The sequence below is a fragment of the Staurois parvus genome, unplaced genomic scaffold (assembly GCF_062004578.1).
Source record: "Staurois parvus isolate SC_StPar_1 unplaced genomic scaffold, SC_StPar_1.0 ptg000612l, whole genome shotgun sequence".
NCBI lineage: Eukaryota > Metazoa > Chordata > Amphibia > Anura > Ranidae > Staurois > Staurois parvus.
The window spans coordinates 627207-635434 of NW_028318408.1; positions in this window are offsets into that span (position 1 = coordinate 627207).

Consider the following 8228-nt stretch of genomic DNA (forward strand, 5'->3'; position numbering starts at 1 on the left):
GGGGAAGTGACCCTAGTATAAGGAAGTGATGGGTGAGCTCTGTACAATGCTGGGTGTCCCAGTGATGGGGACTCCCCGTGATGAGGTCTGCCATTGATGGGGCCTCCCCGTGATGGGGTCTGCCATTGATGGGGCCTCCCAGTAATGGGGCCTGTGCTAGTCTCAACTCTAACCCCCTGCCACATCTACAGATCACACTCCTCCATTCTGTGCCAGTCTCAGGTAGTATCATCTTTTACTCCATCTACAATAACAATGGAAGCAGGACATTGTTCATTTTAATTAGCAAAAGTGTTTATTAGGACATGTGTATGCTCTGTGTGCCCACCATCTGTGCCTACTCTCTGTGTTCACTCCTGTGCCAAGCTATGTGCCTGCTATGCATGCTATTCTATTCCTGCTCTCTGCCGATACTCTGTGCTCAAATCCCAATACTAGTCCAGGCATTTATCTATCAGGTGCTAAAGGGGTGTAACCACATCTTACCACTAGAAATTGTGTGATCTCACTGTGCCCTCTCTTTGTCCTTATCATTGTGTCCACTAACCGTGTCCTCTCTATGTCCTTATCATTGTGCCCGCTCACTGTGCCCGCTCTATGTCCTTATCATTGTGCCCGCTCACTGTGCCCGCTCTATGTCCTTATCATTGTGTCCGCTCACTGTGCCCGCTCTGTGTGCTTATCATTGTGCCCGCTCTGTGTGCTTATCATTGTGCCCGCTCACTGTGCCCGCTCTGTGTGCTTATCATTGTGCCCGCTCACTGTGCCCGCTCTGTGTGCTTATCATTGTGCCCGCTCACTGTGCCCGCTCTGTGTGCTTATCATTGTGTCCACTAACCGTGCCCTCTATGTGTGCTTATCATTGTGCCCACTAACCGTGCCCTCTCTATGTCCTTATCATTGTGCCTGCTCACTGTGCCCGCTCTGTGTGCTTATCATTGTGTCCACTAACCGTGCCCGCTCTGTGTGCTTATCATTGTGCCCGCTCACTGTGCCCGCTCTGTGTGCTTATCATTGTGCCCGCTCACTGTGCCCGCTCACTGTGCTTATCATTGTGTCCACTAACCATGCCCTCTATGTGTGCTTATCATTGTGTCTGCTCACTGTGCCCTCTATGTGTGCTTATCATTGTGTCCACTAACCGTGCCCTCTGTGTGCTTATCATTGTGTCCGCTCACTGTGCCCTCTCTGTGTGCTTATCATTGTGCCCGCTCACTGTGCCCGCTCTGTGTGCTTATCATTGTGCCCGCTCACTGTGCCCTCTCTATGTGTCTCTCATTGTGCCCCCACTCTGTGTGTCTCATTGTTCCCCTTCACTGTGCCCTTTTTCTGTGCCTCTCCTTGTGTCCCCTCACTGTGCCCTCTCTCTGTGCCTCTCCTTGTGCCCTCTCTGTGCCTCTCATTGGGTCCCCTCACTGTGCCCTCTCTCTGTGCGTCTCATTGTTCCCCTTCACTGTGCCCTTTTTCTGTGCCTCTCATTGTGCCCTCTCTGTGCCTCTCATTGTGCCCCTTCACTGTGCCTCTTATTGCCCCCTCATTGTTCCCTCTCTCTGTGCCTCTCATTGTGCCCCCTCACTGTGCCTCTTATTGCCCCCTCATTGTTCCCTCTCTCTGTTCCTCTCATTGTGCCCCTCTCTGTTCCCTCTCTCTGTGCCTATCATTGTGCCCTCTCTATTTGTCTCTCATTGTGCCCCCACTCTGTGCATCTCACTGTTCCCCTTCACTGTGACCTTTTTCTGTGCCTCTCATTGTGCCCCCTCACTGTGCCTCTTATTGCCCCCTCATTGTTCCCTCTCTCTGTACCCTCTCTCTGTGCCCCTCATTGCCCACTCTCTGTACCCTCTCTCTGTGCCTCTCATTGTGCCCCTCACTGTGCCCTGTATTGATGTGTGGGGGTATGTGGGAGGAACACCCACAATGGCCAGTGAGGACACATTGCCCGACACACCTGGATATATTGAAAAGCATTCTGATGGTGCAAGGCCTGGACACGGGAAAGATAGTTGGAAAAAGGACGCAGGGTGCACACATGTGCAATGTGTGGGACTCTGGAGTATTGATTTTGAACATAGAAAACTGTTTTTTTACAGCTTTCTCCAGATTTTGATATTCCAGGATTAGGCTCTATATGTACATTTCAAAGTGCCTTGAGAAGGAAGAAATCTCCAACCCAGTGTCCGGGGTCTGTTGAAGACCAGCAGGGTGTGTGTCCAGGTGCACACAAGCCTTATAAAGAAGGACTGATAACAGCTCAGGGCTTCAGCCAGGGGGGAGGTGGGCTCCCATTATGAAGACAGGGCTCCACTCGAGAGCCAGGGAGTATTGCTGTGTTCCGACAAAAGGGCCTCATCTTAGGAGACACCTAGCAGCCAGTATTGCTGTGTGCATCGAAGAGCCAATAGTCTGAGGGGCCCATTACTAAGAGCAATGGTACTGCTGAACTGAGAGCCAGGTGGCTTGGTATTGTTATCTGTATGTACTGTGTGCATCTGAAACCCCTGTGTGGGCATGTCTGTGGACATTTCTTCAATCTGTTTTAATAAAAGTGGTCTACCAGGCCCTTACAAATACAGTTTGGATGAATTTTGCTAAAAAGTGCATCTACCACTGAGCTAACCTCCCACATGTCACAGCAGCTGAACCTTCCACCCACCAAAAAGATCTTATTTCTGTGTCTGCTTTCACAGGGTGGAGAAGGGGTGTCTTTCATGCTGGTCTCCAGCACACACAGTTAAAATGTTTACTGCAAATATTTATAATTTGCAATTCTGTCCATCCCATCCTGATATATACACAGCTCTACTAGACTGCAGAGTCAGATCAGTGACCTGCCTTTCCTCTACTGCAGTGGTCTCCAAACTGCAGCCCATGGGCTGGATGTGGCCTTTAGCTTGCTTTTATCCATGCCTTGGGGCACCATTCCATACCTTGACACCAATCATAGAGCATCATTCCATCCACTAACACTAATGATGGAGCACCATTCCATTCACTGACCCCAATTATGGAGCATCATTCCGCCCACTGACCCCAATGATGGAGCACCATTCCGTCCAATGACTCCAATGATGGAGCACCATTCCGTCCAATGACTCCAATGATGGAGCACCATTCCGTCCACTGACCCCAATGATGGAGCACCATTCCGTCCACTGACCCCAATGATGGAGCACCATTCCGTCCACTGACCCCAATGATGGAGCACCATTCCGTCCAATGACCCCAATGATGGAGCACCATTCCGTCCACTGACCCCAATGATGGAGCACCATTCCGTCCACTGACCCCAATGATGGAGCACCATTCCGCCCACTGACCCCAATGATGGAGCACCATTCCGCCCACTGACCCCAATGATGGAGCACCATTCCGCCCACTGACCCCAATGATGGAGCACCATTCCGCCCACTGACCCCAATGATGGAGCACCATTCCGCCCACTGACCCCAATGATGGAGCACCATTCCGCCCACTGACCCCAATGATGGAGCACCATTCCGCCCACTGACCCCAATGATGGAGCACCATTCCGCCCACTGACCCCAATGATGGAGCACCATTCCGTCCAATGACCCCAATGATGGAGCACCATTCCGTCCACTGACCCCAATGATGGAGCACCATTCCGCCCACTGACCCCAATGATGGAGCACCATTCCGCCCACTGACCCCAATGATGGAGCATCATTCCGCCCACTGACCCCAATGATGGAGCACCATTCCGTCCAATGACCCCAATGATGGAGCACTATTCCATCCACTGGCACTATTGGTGGGGCACTATTCCTCTTACTAATACAATGGGTCACTATTCCTCTTATTAAAATCAATGATGGGGCTTTTCTAGGGTTGTCCAGGGTATTTTCTACTTCCACTGGCCAGAGTTTGGCTCCCCTAAAACCTGAAGGACAGTAAACTGGCCCTTTGTTTTAGGAGGTTTGGAAACCCCTGCTTTACTGCAGTTAATCACCACATGTGTTTGCAGGACAACCAGTTTGCTTCAAGTACAGTCCCTCCCTCTCCCAGTCTGAGCTCTGCTGTATAGGAGGGTATAGGAAACTGGCATGACAAATTTAAATGGTTGCATTTGAAATACATGGAATGATTTTTCATGAATACAATTATGTCAATGGATTTACTGATGTTTTTAGTATCTGCCTTGAGTCCATGGAGGGTAAGGAGAACATGGTGACTTCTGCACCATCCTGGAATATGATTGGACATTGTGTTCATCAGTAATTTGATCTAAGTAGTGAAAGCGAAATTAACTGTTATTTAAAAAAAAAAAAAAAAATGAACTAACATGTCTATACTTACCTACAAGGTGCAATGGTTTTGCACAGAGCAGCCTGGATCCTCCTCTTCTCGGTTCCCCCGCAGGCTCTCCTGGCTCCTCCTTTCTGTCGGGTTTCCCCACAGCAAGCAGCTTGCTATGGGGGCACCCGCTGCTCCCTGTGTCCATTCACAGCCAATGAGGCCCATTCCCCATTTCCTCATTGGCTGACTGGCTGTGATTGCCAATGACAAGATTGCCAGTCTTGTCTTGCTGTCTCAGCCAATGAGGCAGAGACCTGGGACAGCCGAGGTTGTCATTCACATCGCTGGATCACGATGGGGCTCAGGTAAGTATTAAAGAGGCTGGGGGGGGGGGGGGCCTGCTGCACACAGAAGGTTTTTTACCTTCATGCATAGAAACTTCAGCCTTTACAACCACTTTAAGGACCAGATGGGAGTCATAAGAGAATACTAGGATCCAGTAGGATCCCGGGATTGATCCGTCTTACCTGATGGAATAAATTGGCCCCATGATGGAAATAGAGGGGGAGGGGAGAGGGTCTGTTTTGTCTAGTCTGGAATTTGTGGAAATTGATCATATGTCTCCCAGTAACTGTAAATCTGAAAATAGGTCGAGGAAAGGGAGGGGAAGGTGGATTCTGAAAGATATTTCAGTGAAAACAGGTACTGAGATATTGTATTTCCTCTTCCACTATTACTAGGAGGAAACCTCCACTGTACAGGCTGGATCATGACACCGACACCCTTCATCCAACATTATGTAACTTGTGTAACAGGAGAAGATTCTGACACTGTGAGAAGATAGAAAAATGTGATACAGGATTCTCATTTAGGGTGAATGTGACCTTCCAGACTTGTGTTTCTGGGCAGAGAAAGCTGCGGATTTGGCTTTCTCTGGATTTTGCAGCTCTGGATCAAATCATTCAATCCTGTGTCCAGGTTGCCTGCAATCTGGAGCACACAGGTGTATGGTGTCATTATATACTCAGGTCTGAGACTAGCTCAGGGCTCCCAGTTGGGGACCACTCCCAGAGGGGGAGATGAAGGTCTTATTGACGACCCAGCCAGAAGCCAAGAGTCAGAGGTTTAAGTTCCAGGAGTCAGGTTGTATCGGGGTGTCAGGAGAACCCCATCTGTAAGATTTGAGTGGATAGGATAAAGATTTGATTAGTAGAAATATGGAATCGTCGCCATAACAGGTTGAATGGATAGGATATGATCAATAGGCTGAAAGCTGGGCTTCTAGGATGTGACACATATTGTGTTGATGTGACATGAAGGTACAGACTGGAGTAGATTAAATGTACACACGCCCTTTCATTGTAAAGGTGGGTGTTCAGGAACAGTCTGGTCATTAAGGATGTATATTGAGCCCCTGGGCAGTAGGGAAATGAATGGTCATCCATGGATCTGGGATACAGATGTGTATGTATACACAATTACTCAATAGGCCTTACAGACTCAATCATCAATTAGCATTAATTAGTCTAAAGCCCCGCCTCCTGGAGGTGACACCTTTTGTGTGTCAATCAGGTTATCAATTTCTGGGGAAACAGGTTTGGAGCCTAGGACAGCAGACAGATTGTCTGCCTGGTGTGGAAAGCTCTATTGGTATAATTCACATCAAAGAAGTATGTTTCATCTCTCATAAAAGCTAAAATATTAGTTGCAGAGATATGAACAGACTCCCTTCTTGTAGGCCATTCTGTACGCTGCATTTGCATATGAAAATCATAGTTGTGGCTTGGGGGAAAAAGCCAGGAAAACGCAGGAAACGGTTAGATGACGCGGGGGTGCGACAGTCTGATGGTGTTTGGTACTGTCGCGATTGGGCTGATGCGCTGGTGTCAGAAATCCAATCCCCGACTTGGTGTTCAGGCCAGTCTTTGCCCAATTGAACTTTGGCAGGTCCACGCATGGTACCTCTTGTGGGCAGGTCAGGACCACCTCTCCCAGGGTCAATTGGCCGAAGACTAATGTCCCGCCCATGTCCTAATCCCAATAAATTGAGTACACAGACATTTGGACATTTGTAATTCATACGGAGCTGGTGCGATCGACCAATGGATTGCTAAGTTTCTGGCTTGCTCCAGTCACAGGGTAAAGTTTTATTGTCTTTTTATTCCCTTTTATTTTATAGTAATTAGTCATTTGTGTGTCTTCTTAGATCTTTTGTATTTTCTGTAACTTTTTATATTTTATACATATTTTATGCCCCCGCCCACTTTGGGAAATAAAATCTTAAAATCAATTATTGAACTTCTGTGTATTTAAGCACGTGCTCATATCTTCGGAGAGACTAGATCGGGGAGACTAGATCGGGGAGACTAGATCGGGGAGACTAGATCAGGGAGACTAGATCGGAGAGACTAGATTGTATTGTATTTTAGTGCCTTTAAAACGCTCGGTTAAGCTCATTGCCAATCTGTATGCAATTGCTCTGTGTCAGGGCTCCGGGAATGACCAGAGGTGTGTGTGTGGGGTGTCTCAACAGACCATTCTGCGGGTAAACTGCTGGGTGGTGGCAGGCTACCTTTTGTGGTGTGGGGGGGGGGGGGGGGTGGACAGTGGAAGGGTTATCAACACCGGGGTTCAAGCTAGGATAGCTGGAGGAACCTTTAGAAGGGTGTTTGATTACTAAGCTGGTCCTCAACTCTAATCAGGGCACCAGGTTGTATGTAAGATCGTATCTGCCAGTGTGTGGTCGATCAGCTGGACTGGAGTGGAGTCTCCATCTGGTGGTGGCCAGAGGTAGTGCGGGCTGTGAAAGTGTGTCACGGCTGATCTTATATACGGTTTTATATATTCAAGTTAAATCCCCTTTATTCCCCCTCTTTACGACCCTGTCGCGGCCGCACATGCGCGTCTCGGTTAGCTAGTCGCTGTGGGCGTGGCGTGTGGTGGACACGTGATGGGGTGATCGTTGACAGATCCTTGACACCATCTATAGGTCAGAGGTGGGCCTTACAACAGGGTGCTGTGTCTAAAGGCTAGAGAGCCAAGTATCCAGGAAAGGTCCTGCAATTGAAGTTGAGCGAGCTTATGAACCAAGTGGCTCAGCATTTCACAGCTCATGGATTCCTGATAAAGTTGGAGAAGATCCCCTACGTGGGAAAACCATTTGTTTGTGAACTTTTGCTTTTTTTTAAATAAAAGTGGGATACCAAGCCCTTAAAAATAGTTTCTGTCTGCCATGGACCCACTAAAATTATTATTATACAGGATTTATATAGCGCAACAGTTTGCGCAGTGCTTTACAATACATCTGGTGGAGGTGATTCAAGTACAGTTCTTAGGTGGAGGTGGGGTAGGCTTCCCTGAAGAAGTGAGTTTTCAGAGATCGCCTAAAGGCAGACAGGGTGGGGGCTGACCGGACATGTTCTGGTAGGGAGTTCCAGAGGATGGGAGAGGCTCTGGAGAAGTCCTGGAGGCGAGCGTGGGAGGAGGTGATAAGGGAGCTAGAGAGGAGGATATCATGGGAGGAGTGGAGTGGGCGATTTGGGCGATATCTGCAGATGAGGTCGGTGATGTAGCTAGGGGCAGTGTTGTGGATGGCTTTGTAAGCCGTTGTTAGTATTTTATATGTTGGGTTAGTGGAAGCCAGTGAAGGGATTGGCAGAGGGGGGTGGAGGACACTGAGTGGAGGCCAGTGGAGGGATTAACAGAGGGGTGGAGGACACTGAATGGAGGCCAGTGCAGGGATTGGCAGAGAGGGATGGAGGACACTGAATGGAGGCCAGTGGAGGGATTGGCAGAGAGGGGTGGAGGACACTGAATGGAGGCCAGTGCAGGGATTGGCAGAGAGGGGCAGCAGTCGCTGATCGGTTGGTAAGGTGTATGAGTCTAGCAGCAGCATTCATAATAGACTAAAGGGGGGATAGCCTGTGTAATGGAAGACCAGTGAGGAGGGAGTTGCAGTAATCGAGGCAGGA